Source organism: Cupressus sempervirens, chromosome 5, assembly GCF_028749045.1.
Source record: "Cupressus sempervirens isolate cs-2001-9-10 chromosome 5, ASM2874904v1, whole genome shotgun sequence".
NCBI lineage: Eukaryota > Viridiplantae > Streptophyta > Pinopsida > Cupressales > Cupressaceae > Cupressus > Cupressus sempervirens.
The window spans coordinates 15,189,683-15,205,907 of NC_143122.1; positions in this window are offsets into that span (position 1 = coordinate 15,189,683).

Sequence of the window (16,225 nt, forward strand, 5' to 3'; positions counted from 1 at the left end):
TTTCTTACCCCTATGTAATTTCTCACTACATATTAGCAAGACATTTGAATACAACAATTCCATTTCATCTTAAGTAGAGATCACAAATTTGTTATGTTTTTCTTAACATAAATTTTATACGATGTATTTCTATTGTAGCACAAAACCCTCATGGCACAACATAAACTATTTCGATTATTTTATGCATTTTGGGTCCACAAGGGTAATATCATATTAATTGAACACTCCTACAAACTCATGGAAAAACTTTTCAGAGTCATGGTACAATGATGATTCATCAATTAACAAACCCAATAATAAGAAATAAAAGAACATAATGCCATTCAAAACAATAAGTCATCCATCACAACATTTGTATAAGATTCAATGAAAGGTAAATGAACCAGCTATTAGTCTTACCCAAATTGCTTGGACACTTGACACCTAGATTTGTAACACATAATAATAACACGCTTCCATGTATAATGCAATTGTAAGTCATGCACATATCTAAGGACCCTTCATGCTTTCTAACTCAAGCACATAGTTATATTCCAGGGTGAACCCACCATAATGGGTTCCACTTTAGTGGGATGAACAAACTTAGAAAAGTTGCAAAATTTTCGCAATTCCAAACACCGCATGTTAGCGTGAACCTCACCGATATGTTTGTGTGAACATATAAGAGGCGCATGTTCGCGCGAACATATTAAGCCATGTTCACGCGAACCTATTGTGCATGGATTTTTGGTGGTTAAAATCGCTTTTCCAACTTTTCCAATTCATTTTCATGGCGACTACTATTCATTTTGAGCATTCGGGCGAACGTGTCATTTGTGCTATCTTCGTCAGCATCATCCTATCGCTTTCGTTCTGATTCTCATCATCGCGTATGTCAAAATATTATTAATTTAATGTTTTCAACATTTTTAAAGTATTTTTTTTTAATGTTATCAAAGTAGATTTTAATGTTTTCAATATTTTTAAAAATGTTTTTAAAGCATATTTGAATGTTATTTACGTTTTTAATGGTTTTGAAAGCATATCTAAATTTTAATTTAATATTTTTATTCTTTATTTATTTTAATTTAGAAAACAGAAAAATATTATATAGAAAACATTAGAAAATAATTTTAGAAAACATTAGGAAAAGTAATATAAAATTTAGGAAAAACATTAGAAAACAAATTTAGAAAAAAAAGAAAACATTAGAAAATTTAGAAAAAACATTAAAAAAAAATATTACAAAAATATTAGAAAATTTATAATTTAATATAAAATTTAGAAAACAAATTTATAAAAAATATTTTAAAAAATTAGAAAATTTAGAAAATAATTTTAGAAAACATTAGGAAAAGTAATATAAAATTTAGGAAAAACATTAGAAAACAAATTTAGAAAAAAAAGAAAACATTAGAAAATTTAGAAAAAACATTAAAAAAAAAATATTACAAAAATATTAGAAAATTTATAATTTAATATAAAATTTAGAAAACAAATTTATAAAAAATATTTTAAAAAATTAGAAAATTTAGAAAAAAATTTAAAAAATTTAAAATTTAGAAAAATGTTAGAAAATTTATAATTTAATATAAAATTTAGAAAAAACATTACAAAAAAATTAGAAAATTTATAATTTAATATAAATTTTAGAAAATAAATTTAGAAAAAACATTAGAAAAATGTTAGAAATTTTATAATAGTATAAATTTTAGAAAACAAATTTTTAAAAAATTATAAAATTTATAATAATATAAAATTTAGAAAACAAATTTAGAAAAACATTAGAAAAAATATTAGAAAAACATTACAAAATTTATAATAATATAAATTTTAGAAAATAAATTTAAAAACACGCACACACACACACACACACACACACACACACACACACACACACACACACACATGTTAATGTTAAATGTGGACATGTATGTTTTCAATATTAATGTTTATGTATTTATGTCAAATTCACTTTAATGTCTTAATTTTAGAAGTTTAATTAAATGACATATCTTAAGGGTCTAGATCCTAAATTGTACATGTAAAAATATAGATTAAAATGTATAATTTTTTTATTTTGAACATAGATGTACATGTATATTTGTTCATGGTTAAAACTAGATGTATGTACATGTTTTTAATAAATTCACATTTTTATATGTATAATTTGTGTATATGTTAACTATTGATCTTAATTTATCTTATAACTAAGTGTAATTAACTATATTTAATAACACATGTCTTAAGGGGAGATCCTAAATTATATATAAGAATGTAGATTAAAATGTATATTTTATTTCATAAATGTACATGTAAATATGTTCATGTGTTAGATATAGACGTGCATACATATGTTTTCAATATTCATGTTTAAATGTACATATGTTATTATTTTTAATGTCTTAATAATTAGAAGTATATAATTAACTATATAATTTAATGACATGTCTTAAGGGGAGATCCTAAATTATACATATATAAGAATGTAGATTAATTTGCATATCTAGGTATGGATATAACATACATGTACATCCAAACCCTAACCCTAACCATTATCCAAACCCTAACCCTAACTTTGATCTTAAAATTTAATTTCTAAACCCAAGATTATAAATGATAATAAATACCCTAAATCATAATCTTGAACCAAATCATAAACTTCATATGCTAAGTTCGCTTATCCTAAATTCTTAACCATGGACCTTAATATTAATCCCTAAATTTAATGCTAGAAATTATGTAAGTTCGTGTAAACCCTAACAATGTCATAAGGTCTTAAGTCTTACCCTAAAATTGAGCCTAATTACACTAAAACCTTATTTCAAAACCTAATTGAGGCCTAACTTACATAAAATTAAAACAAGTTGACCCTAATCCTAAATTGTTAAAAATTACATTTGAGATACATGCACATACATTCAAACACATGTACATACATGAAGTATGACCCTTTTTTTAAATGATATATATTTAACCCAACTTGAAACCTAAACCTCGAAACATTATCATTTAAGAGTAATATAAATAATTTATTACCCTTTAATTGAATTCTCTAATAATACCCTCCAAAGTATAATAAAATCCTAGAACAATAAATTAACTCTAACCATAACCAAACTCTCAACTTTAAAGTTATCTTATACTTATATGCAAATTAATCTAGGTCTGGATGTGTTACAAATTATCTAGGTCCATGATGTGTGATGTATGTTCAATTACATGTGTATAATTTTTAATGTTAAAAATAAAAAATTGTGTGTACAGCAGGCAGTTTAGCTCTTCATACATTTCTACAGATATGGCTTCACATGATCAGCTTGATGTGGCTCCTGGTGCGACACTTGATGTAGTTCTTGTTGCAGCTCCTATTGTGGCACAGGTTGATGCAGTTCCTGATTTGGCTCCTCATGCAGCTTGTGGTGGGGCTCGTGTTGCAGCTTCTAGTGGGGCTCGTCATGTACCTCAACATAGGGCTCATTGTGCAACTCATGTTCTAGCTCCTAGTGTGGCTCCTGGTGGTGTAGGTCTTGCCATGGCTCTTGGTGCAACTCCTATTCTAGGTCAGGCTACACCTATAGCTCCTGCTGCACCACCTCCATGCATCGATATCAATGCTTTATTTGCATTTTCAGAGTAGGAGGTTGCTAGACTGCATCACTCTATATTGACCTCTGATGATTGTCTTTATAGAGACATATGTACTACGATATGTAGGATTTTACAGGATTTGACAGCTAGGTTTAAAGCTCACCATTCATTTAATCCTGCCATATTAGCTTCCATATCTAGGGAGCTTAGGGCTGAGGTTTCAGGAAATGTATCATTCGATGAAGCCAAGAGGGTAGCCCCCAAAGATGTCATCCAGAGAGAGCTCTTTCCAGCTTATGAGGGAACACAGGGTAGGGTGGGAGGCTATAGAGTCACACGATGCAGAGACCCTATTATTGCTAGCATAATCTATCCATGATTTTTAGCTGCATATTGTCGTTATCCTAGTAACAACTAGATACCCCTTTATTTTGCATAGCCGTTGTATGTTGAGTTTCGTATAGGGCTCAATGTCAACTACTTGGATATTCCTGATTACTGCAGACAGGGGCATGGTCGGATCGCAAATCGTGACCAGTACTGCAGTGTAGATCGTCTGCCACTTGTAGATCTTAGACAGTTTGTTGGATCAAGGATGCCTCCTATGATTCCTGCACATGCGCCTATTGTAGATAGAGTCGTCATTGCTCCCCAGAGGGAAGCAATTGACACTATTGGGCACATTGCATCTGCGGTGGCTAGTATCACATCTTTTTCCATTGGTCGTTATCTTCATAGTCGACACTCCAACAATCTTAGAGTATATACACAAATTTCTATTCAAATTATTTTATATATTAATCTTTGGATCCTTTACACAATTAAGAATATTAGTGGACAATAAAGGTTGACTTTCCATAGACCATTCATTTTTGACTATTGATATAGTTATGAAACATAGATCTGTCTGATAAAAGCATTAAATTTAATAATTAATTGTTTCACATTTATGTTTGAAAAGGTTGGCATGTTACCAAAAAAATGAACTTAAAGATAAACATTATACAAAACTCTTTCCAACTTTTGTATTTCAATGTTAGATTTAATTACATTTCTCAATGTGATTTGGTAATTTCCTACCTATGTAGGGTAAAATAAAATAAATTTTAAGAGCTTTCAAAGTTATAAAACAAAGATGACTTATTGAAATTTTTGACTAAGACAAGACAAGATTAAGGAGACAATGAACTAATGAATCTAAGATTCAATTCAAGGAAAAATAAACTATAATTTAATTTTTTCATCCCTCTAAGACATAACACATCAGCCAATATTAAGTTCTAAAATAAGAGAGATAAAGTTCTCACAAGGAATGATACTTCTCAATTTTAATGTGGTGATAATATTATAACTATGCCTAAAGCAATCATTTTCTGATCTAGAAGGTTGCACAATTAATTATTTTATTTTCAAATGTACATATATAATTTGTGTTTTTCAACATGCATACAACCTAAGTCTCTCAATGGTAGTGTGAGGACAATAATAAATAAAAGGCAATTGATGCTAGAACTATTAACTGCAATATGGTTTAGAAAAGAACCCCAAAACATGATACAAGGCACATGAATTTCATAGAGATTCTCAATGATCTGATAAATCACAAATGCTTCTCTCCTCCAATGCATGCAAGTGTTGATGGAGGTAAAGTAAAAGAATAGGATGAAAGTTTTCCAGGTTGAAATCAAATCTTCTTAAGAATGTTCCACAAAAACAATCACACCCCAACACATTAAGGATTTTGATAAATTGTATGGTGGCTACCATGTCAAAATTGGCAAGATTTATTGTATAAAATGACATTCAATATACAAGTAATGAAAATTAATAATAAAACTAGAAATGAATTTAACCTTATCTGTCAAGTTAGATTTGAGATTATGCTTGCCATTCTTTATTTCTTTTATATTTATTTAAATAGACATATTTTCAATGAGAAATCTCGGCCTCAATATCAAAATTCAAAGGGTCTTGAAGATAAATCCAAGTAGATTCCTTCCAATGGAATTCACAGTTCTTTTTTATTTCTTAGCTTCAATAAAACTGGTGAGCAAGGGAAAAAAAAACCATGTAGTATCAAGAATAATCACATTCTCATCCCCTCTAATTTTCCCAAAATTGGCTTGTTATCTTCCTCCTTCCGAGCATGCAACCCCAATACTTATCCAATAACCTTGTTTCTTGAAATGGATTTTTTGTGTTTTGTTTTTTTAACATATCAAGGCATGCTTGCTTCCAAGGTTTGGTAAACTTTCATTTTTCTAGATTTGTAATTGACAACCACACTAATTTTATTTTTATATTACTACCAATTTTTAAAACTAGGAAAGTAATTAAAATGGTCGATTTATTAAACATTTCTAAAATGGGTTGTGACATGGTGGCTATCATATGTTTCATTTTGTGGGCATTGAAGATGATTAATTGACAGATGGAGTTGATTCATTTGGTTTGATCTCCCTATCTGAATAGATGTTTGGCATGATCTTTATCACGTAAATAGATGTAAATGAATAATCTTCATTCATTGAAAATTCAAGGATAACACTAAATAAAATTTTCAATTAATATGATGGATCAAATATTGCCCAAGAAAAGATTTTTTTAAAAAAATAATTACTTTCACATTTACCATTGTTTTACTTTGATGGTGATGTCTTATTTTTCCATGCTCTCAAGTTGACCTTGTAAGTGCACTTCCTTTCAAAAAATTTCATTGCACATGTGACAAATCTTGTCAATGACATCTATATATTGAAACATAAGCAATTTTATTGTAATAGAAAAAAATGATAAGAGGATATGCATGCACATTCACTAGAAACCTGCTACTCATTTATGCTCGTAAATTTGATATTATTTTTTGCATTTTGGAACACAAGTTTATTGCTTCTCCGTATTAGGTAGAATATTACTCATTAGTTATCATTCCAAATAATCATTTCTCAGTTTTACAAGCACCAAAAATTGTTATTCATCAAATAAAAAACTTGTCATGGATTTCATATAGACAAGCAATATGACTAATGCAGTCAAATTTCCACAATCCATGATTTATAATGCTAGGTTTCTGGAATAGATTGTGTAGAGATTTTTCATCAACGTTTCGAATCACACTACATGATCCATCATCAGGAAGAGAGAGCAAGAGGTGTTGTTCAACACCTCTTGCTCTCTCTTCCTGATGATGGATCATGTAGTGTGATTCGAAACGTTGATGAAAAATCTCTACACAATCTATTCCAAAAACTTAGCATTATAAAGCAATATGACTATTGAACAAAATATTTTATTGGTCTTATTAACAGACATGTCTTGTAGATGTGATATTTGGCATGTAGGGTTGCATAATTTATCATTAAGAAACAAGACCTTTGGAGGAAAATCAATATAGAAGATGTTCACCAAGCCACACAACAAATGGTGAAAAATGTTGCAAAAAAAATTGAGATACTTATGTTCCTAGTCTGATTATAATAGTTCTAGATCCTCTTAAAGGTTTTCCATATTGAATTTCATGATATCATCTAGAGATGCCATCTCTTAATTGTGTCTTGGGAAGTACACAATGTGGAGAGTATAACTTTTTTGGATGAGCCTTGGAATGGTTTGCCACCTTTGAATCAAAGTACAAATCTATTATGGGAAATCCATATTATAAATGATTGTTAGGGCTCAAAATTATTAGACTATATATGGGTGGTAGATTTATTCTCAAGAAAAGCTATGTGGAAGGATCTATATGATTTACCTATCTCTCCTCAACAAATATCTATCTTTCAACACATTTTACTGGAAAGATCTATAATCATCTCAAATAGGAAGGCTATATTATTTTGGGCCCCTTCTCAAAATGGTAATTATTCGGTTGGACAATGATATAAAGTTGTTCAACAATTAGAAAATTGTAAAGTGAGTCAACGGGCCTTCTATTTTTTCTAGAATAATTAATTTTTTTCCAAAGTAAGATATTTTTCTTGGCTAGTTGTTAAAAAGATGACCTTCACTAGTGATAGACTGTAAAAAAAAAAAATATTGTACATTCATTCCATTGTGTTTTATGCAATAAGTAAACAAAAGAAACAAACTATTTCTTGTTGCATTTTTCATTTGCAGAATAATATTGGTTGTTTGTCACAAATAAGGTAAATTAAACTTTGATACTTCCTAATCGCTATGTGATATGTTCCAATCATGGCCCACTTTATTCTCCAAATTAATATTTTCTTACATATGGAAGTGTAACCATTTACATTTCTTTAGTTCATTTGGTAGGATAACAAATTTTTTTTTTTTAAACACCCTCTACCATACAAAAGGTTTTGGAAGAATAGTAGAAATCTAAAATAGAGATAGTCAATGCTAATGCTCAAAATTTGATGTAGGAACATCTTGGGTCAATGAGAAATCTTGCATCAACTAAAAATATTACATTATTTTTTATGGCAGTCTTCTATTTGTGAAGTAGCCATTGTTTTGTTTTTTAGTTGTGCACAATTGAAATCATGTTGAGGACCTATTTTGATCCTTGGTCTAAGAGCACATGAAATTTTGTGCCATATGCTTTGAGTTTTGAGTTTTGAGTCATTTTCTTTGGTCTTTATTTCATATGATTTTATTCAGCATGGAGGGTTATCTCGTTCAACATAGTTTCCTATGATGATATGAAAACTTGCATTGTTGGGAGCCAAGTCTTTCCTCATGTTTAGGTCTATCTTTAAGTGCGCATGAAAAATTGTTGCCCATTTTTGGGTTGTGGTTTACTCCTCCAAGGCATGACCTATATTATATTTAGACGCCTAGCTTTCTGACTTGTGATTTAGTTGGCTATTTATGAACCCAGATTAGATGTAGAAAGGTGGATGAAAAGGAAGTAGGAAGTTGGTGTTGGAATAATTGGAAATATAGGATGCTGGTGGGAGGGAGTGAATTAGTATCTTAAATAAATTCAGTGATGCCCTTATTCTTTTCACAGATTGAAAATTTCATATCCCTAACCATAATACTTGTAAAAAAAAATAAATTTCTCTAATTTAACTTGCACTAACCATAAAACCATAAACATAAACTCACAACACATAACACAACTATTTGGTCATGCAGAAACCCTTGGTTAGAGGGAGAAATGTGGTGAGTATGGTACCCATAATTTCATCACTACTGTAGTAAGATGATGCCTTATTAGGGCTACAATATATTTGTCACTTTTTGGTGACTTAATCTATTAGGAGTATACAATTTACCCACTTAAGAATTTTTACATAAGGCTATTAGGTCGACCTTGTGAAAGGATTTAGTCTGGTACAATGATTGAACAATAGTGTAGTAAAATGATTTGTAGAAAGAAACTTACTTTTCACTCTCTTCTACACAATTTTTTATCACCTTCTACGACTAATCTTTAGTTCCTCTAAATACTGCTTGAAACTTTGATCTCTGGTATACCCGACACTTTACTGTTCTGCCATAAAAAATTCTCAATAATAACAATATACCTCTTTCTTCATTTCAACAAAATTTAACATGTTTTCTTATAGGTATTTTTATAGTTTTATTTTCCTTCTTTGATCTTTGACATAATTAGGGTTTAGGAACTCTCCAAAATGTATCTCAGTTTGACATTAATGATATATAATAGTCCTCACTCCATACTTTTCCCTTTTTCATTTTCATTGGCCTTTTGTGTCTTGAAATCATACAACAACCAATACACTCTTACCAATAAACTTTTTCAAATCTTTGCCTCATTCTATCAAAGTCTTGTTTCCTACTTTGTATGATCATTACACATAGTATTTAGTGCCAATTCAAATATTTAAGTAACTTTTGTTCCACTTGGTAAATATACTATTCTTGCTCGATATAAATGTTGTCTCTCGATGATGTCTCTACTCAGTTATATCTAACTTTCTTGGAGAGGTTTCTCCTTGGTGAATATAGAATTACTTAGTGAGTAATCAGCTTGCGTATAAATGTAAACTCATCTATCTCCCCCTTAATTGCTTGTGCAATATAGTGACACTTGGTGAGTATTCATTGACAAACTCATTCTCTTCTCCTTGACTTATATTTTTGACACTAATTGGAAACATGAATGTTTATGGGAGTAATATTCTCCCCCTTTGACATTATTGGAAAAAACATTATGCATAGAAGTAGAAATCTATACAACCCCCCCATAGATAAACTTCATTGGTAGAAGCTATGCTTTTCAAAATCTTTTTCAAAATTATTTTATTTGCAATATCATACCATCTATTTATAACTCCTTACATAAACATAATACATACTTAACATATAGACAAAACATAGAATTCTCCCTTTTTTGACATTGATGTCCAAACAACTTCAACAATGAAAATAATTACTTTGGATGCAATTCAAGTGATCAAGAAACTCTCGATGATTCTTCAACATAATTTTCATTTTATTATTCCAATTAATCTTTGATTAAATCAATTGTCTTCTTCTCTATAATCAACTTGGCCACTAGATCTGTCATGGGGTCTACAATAGATAGTGTTGGTGTAAATAAGTATTTATTATTTATACTTACTTAAGTTTACTTAGGTTAATGCATATTTTTATCATTTACTTATTATCCACCTAGGAGTATGTGTATTCTTATCCTCTCATTTAGAATGATGGATAAGACATGTGATTAGTTGTCATGCTTATCTTATCTCCTAGATCTTTCTAGAGATATTCTAGCTGCTTCCCAAGTGGCCTTTATATACAAGAACTCCTAGTGTGTTTGTATATACAATATAGAGCAATGTATGAGGACATACTTTGATATATTGATCATACTCTTTTCTGGTCTATAGCTGTGCCTGTGTTTGAGTTCTACGATCTTGGGTGAATCTTGCCCTAAGGAAAATTCTTACAAGCTTGGGGAAACTATGAGATCCTTGGAAATATTTATATGATCTTGCATGACCTCAAGATTAGGTAACAACAACGCTTGAACTTTATTGATCTCAATTCTGAGTTTTCTTTCTTCTTGCGATAATTCATGTTAAAATCCTATTAAAAACATCACTTGGGAATAGTGCATTGATGATGTACCCAAATCTTCTTTCAATTCATTTGCATTGATGTACATGAAGGAACATGTATTCATGAGACCTTAGTGTGAAGAGGTATGAGAGTGATAGTAAAGCTAAAGTAGATCAAATAAATGGCTATCAAATTCACAATTCACAAACATCCCATGTTTTCCTAACTATAACTGCTAAAATTTCTCTCAAATCAACATCTTAGTAATAATCCTAGAATGGGATTAAGCTATTATACATATCTATATGATATGATGGAGATTGGAACAAGCTATGTCAGATCTATATAAATGACATATCTAGCAAGATAAATGCATGAAAGTACTATAGATAAGAACATGAATGATACTAAATAATGCTAAATAATACTAAGTGATGCTAAAGTCCTCTATAGTAATGATGCTAAATGACTTGACAATTCCTAACTCTAGTATGCCTATAATAAGGATGTATAAAACTTTGGTCCTTTGCTCTTAATGTTTCCTCCAATTTATAGGATTTTGAAAGGGGTTGTGGTAAAAATGTAGGATTTTCTTTTTTATCAGGGGCAATGGTAAATCCAGAAATATCTCATAAAACCCAAAAAGGAAAAGTTCAATAGACTTGAATTGTGAGGATAAATAAGATTTTTCATTTATTTTTAAATCCAAAAAGGTGGGTTTTCACTTTTGAGAGGATAATGACTATTGATCTCAGAATGGTTTTGGCAATTGAGTGTCAACACACTTAAGTTATTTACTAAATTCATGTCAAGCTACTAACATATGCCAAGTATAATATGTAAAGTGTCGAGTTGTAATATATGTTGAGCCAAAAATATAGTAAGTGCCGAGTAACTCAAGTGCTTAGAAAATAGACAGTGCCGAGCAAGTATAATTGCTAAGTCAACTGTAGATGTCAAGCATGTTCAGGTGCCGATCAAGACACAATTTTAGTAAGTGTCAAGCATCAGTATCAGCAAGTGCCAAGCAACACATAATTGACATAGAAGTTTGTGAAGGCACAAAAAAAAGTTTTAAACCATTTGCATGCCAACTCATGGATAGATCTCAAAGCTTAGAGATAAGATCAAATCTATTTGATTCCCTATGCAATCAATATGTAGCCAATTAGAAAAATGGAATTGTGAAGAGGCAAAAAGGATTAATCTTAGTCATAGATTCATACCTAATCCTAAGTCACAAAATATTTATAAGGAGATCAAAAACCCATAATTCAATGATGACCGAGAGATTGACTATAAGTGAAGAATAGAGAGAAAAAGGGGTGAATTGATTCAAGGTGACTTAACAGAGAAGGAGTATTGCAAAATCAATTAGTAGAACAGATGATCACCATTACAAGAGCTTCATATTAGATCAATGAGGATTAGATTGGATAGAACAAGGATCTAAAATTAGAAATATCAGATTGTAAGAGATTAGGTCAAACATTCTACTATACTCACTAACAATTGTATCAGCAGAATGAAATCCTATGGAATTAGATTGGTTTAATAGCCATTGAAGAAATCCTTTAACAGGGTGACATTCCAAGTGAATTTTTTGTAAATCCTTTAAGAGGTTAGGATCTAACCATCCTTTATAAGCCTTTAATAAGGTAGGCCTTTCATAGGGTAGACCATGGTTCATGGTCAAACTTTGTAACCTTGACAAGTTACATTATTGCTGCAGTAATAAGTTGTGGGTGTCATCCCCACCCCAGTTTTACCTTCTCATTTTGGAGGGTTTTTGGGTAATCAAATCTAGTTTCAAGCATTTACATGCATGCTTCTACTTTCATGTTATTTTAATATGTTTCATGCATGTATTGATTTAAATGTTTTAATGGTGAAAGTTTAGAACTTCCGGTTCAGGCGACCCCTCACCCCCCCCCCCCCCCCCCTCCCTCCTCCTCTTAGAAGTATACTTCCTACTTGTAAATTCCAAAAATTGGTATAAGAGCTCAGTTCTCATTAGAAGGAGCCTTACAACTTAAAAAAAATCTAGAAATGGAGGTCTACAAGCTTGGGAAGATTATAGAGAACTAGGACATTGAAATACATCTCATTCTACATTCTTTGGAAGAAGCTAGGGAGGAACTAAGGAAATCCCTAAAGAGAAGAAAAGAAATAGCCATAGCTAAGAATGATACACAATACAAGGAGATTGACACCACTAAAGTATTTACAAATGGAAACTCAAGTGAATTTGATGCAACAATAGTAGACCTAATGGAGAATAATAGAACTCAAGAAGAAGAGATCAAAAATCTCAAGATTGAGCAAGAATCACAAACCATGATGCTATGTGAAGTGATCGAATAGAAGAAAAGAGCAATTGAGGACAAGGTCATGATATAATATGAAAAGAGGAACCTAGCCAACATACTAGAACAGAAGTCAACTAAGCTTGCTAGAATTTCCAACACATAGTTGGATACCCTAAGTCAAATGATGAATGCTCATCATGAGATAAATGCCAAAGACATTGAGATCACCACATTGAAGTTGTAAAATGAACAACTACAAAATGATCTAATAAGAGAGAGAGATAGTAGAAAGCTTCAACAATCCCAATGAAGCCATCAAGTACTTTGAGCAACTATTGAAATCTCCTAGATCCAACAATGACACATCAGGACTAGGCTACGCTAGCACTGAAGAAGGAGAATCATCCAAGACTACTAAACAAAGGAATGGAAATGGTAAGAATTCCAAACCTACTTGTCATTTTTGTGGTAAGAAAGGACATATTGCTAATGTGTGTAAGAGCAAGACTACAAATCAACATGAAAAACCTAAAAACATGGGTCACTATCAGAAGTGCAATAAGCAAGCTCATCAGGGACATGAATACAAAAAAAGAACCATGCATGCACCAATATTTGAAGGTCACTGCTACAACTACAAGAAATATGGACATATATCCTTTGAATGTAGATCTAAGCCTACGTGGTCACCAAACAAATCAACAAAGACCAAAGGTCATGGACACTTCTACAATTGAGACTACAACACTAGGCACAGTTGTCACTATTGTCAAGAGTATGGGACATCCCTAAGAACTATAGAAGATGAAGAGGATGATGAAGAAGAATATGAAGATGAAGATGAAGAAGAACAAGGCCAATGACCACTTTCCTTAACACAAGGCATGGGTGAGGATGTTGAAGAAGAAGGTGCCAAGGAAGAATAGGCTGAGGAAGCACCTACTAAACCAGAGCCCAAGAAAAGAAAGGCCAAAACATAGCCTACTGCTCAACCTAAAGGTAAGAAATTTATGAAACCAAGCCCTAAAAAGCCTACAACACTAGCACAAGGGCCAAAACTCAAAAGGCTAAGGAGAAAAGAAAAGAAAAGAAGAAATTAAGAAGAAACTACGTTGCACAACCTAACTTTGATGAAGAAAGGACTGAATCAAAAGATACAAGTCAATTGAGAGTGGTAAGTCATGCATCCAAATCTAATTTAGAAAAAATTTGTGATAATGTTAAGGATAATATAGACTTAATTGGCCTGAAAAACATTAATTCTGGTAAGTTAAGTAGAGATGAGAAAAATATGGTTGAGGAATTAGTGTATGCCATGATGGAAAAGTTCAAGAACACCCCTCTTGAATTTGATAATACTATGCCCAAAGATGTATATTCAATTATTGAGAATAAATGGAACTATTGCCTAAATATGGAGAAGGAAATAAGGGAATCTACTCAAGCTCAAGTAATGCCAGAGTTGACAAGGGGACAGATTACTAAGGCCAGTAAGAAGCATGGCAAAAAATTTGCACCCAAATACAGGGCATTCAGTATTCTTCAAAAAAACATTGAAGATGTTGTTAATAAATCCACCAAGATGTGGAAATTAATTTATGGATTGATTATAGTTAAGACAGGAGAAGAGGATCTCTTTGAGGGAAGAAACAATGAAGAAGAGGAGAATGGAAAAGAAGAGGAAGTAGAGAAAGAGAAGGTAGATAATACAGAGGAGGAGACATAAAAACAAGATGAAATGACAACAATTGAGGAGTAGCAAACAGATTAGAGTGTGCAAGACACACAATTGCCATCATGAAGCCCTCCTCATGACACAACTACACCTATAGTCACAGTAACAATAAAGGATGTTCTTGACAATTTTGGTCTAAACATCAACCCATTGATTGCAAAGGATCTAAAGAAGATCCTTGACTAATCAACACAACAAGCACAGTTGTGTAATAATTAAGTATTAGTTAGTATAGATGAGTTACAAAAAGTAGTAGCTGATCTAACTAGGGACAAGGTGAATACACAAGAACCACCTTCTATCATCCCTACAACTACAAGTGGAAAACCTCAAGAACAAGCATCAATAGACACATCTGCAAAGGTTGATTCCACAGTTATAGTTGTGATGATTGAACAACACACAGAAATTGTTGAGGAAAAAGAGCCCAAAAAATGACCAAATAGGATAGACAAATGCCTTTGTACCTACTGTACAAACTGTGAAGAACCTCCTTATAGCAATATCGTGAGAATGCTCGAAATAACAGAATACAAAGTGATAGCAAAACTCAGAATGAATCTACTGATCGCAGGCCACTTCGAGGGGGTAACCTCCTTTGAGCAAGCTCAATACAATAAATTCGTCCGTGCCCATCAAGGGCCTCAACCTATTCTTATATACTGGGTACGATCTAGAAAAGTAATACTACCTATGCATGTGGGATAATAAAATATACTCACGGGATGACTTACAAAGCATATGCGTCCAACAACACTACTCTAACAAAATAAACAGAAGGAACACACAGGTTCCTAACATCCCCTCTCCCTTAGAAAAAAGCTTTGTCCTCAAAGCTTAAAGTGTGGAAATTGTTGTTGAATCTGAAGAAGGGGTTCCCAGGTAGCATCCTCTGGTTGCATGCCATGCCACTGAATCAAGACCTCAGAGATGGAGAGAGAGCGAAGCTGGCGAGTGCGCTGGTCAATGATTGCCACCGGCTCCAGGATAATGGATCCTTCCGTATCCATTTCAGGGAGAGTAGTTTGTGCTCTGACAGTGGTACCCAAAACTTTCTTTAGACAAGAAACATGAAAGACTGGATGAATGCGGGAAGAAGGAGGAAGTTCCAGTTTATAAGCAACTGAACCAATCTTCTGCAGAACCTTATAAGGCCCATAAAATTTTGGGGCCAGCTTATGACGCCCTTTCAGCTTTAGGGAGGATTGTTTGTATGGCTGTAGACGAAGAAAAACCATATCCCCAACTTGAAATGAGCGCTCAGAATGGTGTTGATCTGCTTGCTGTTTCATCCGATTACGGGCCATGTGAAGATTATCCTATAAGGTACGAAGAATCTGATCCCTGCTGCGGAGAACTATGTCAACTGCCTGGACTGGTGAGCTGTTGGGAGTGTAGGGAAGGAGCACTGGAGGTGCCTGACCATAGACTGCTTCATATGGAGTCATTTTAGAGGCAGTGTGGTAAGAGGTATTGTACCACCATTCAGCTAAAGGGAGCCACTTGGCCCACTGATGTTGCTGTTTGGAAGTGAAGCAACGAAGATAAGTTTCCAAGCATTTATTGACAATTTCAGTTTGACCATCAGTTTGTGGGTGATAGCCCGAACTCA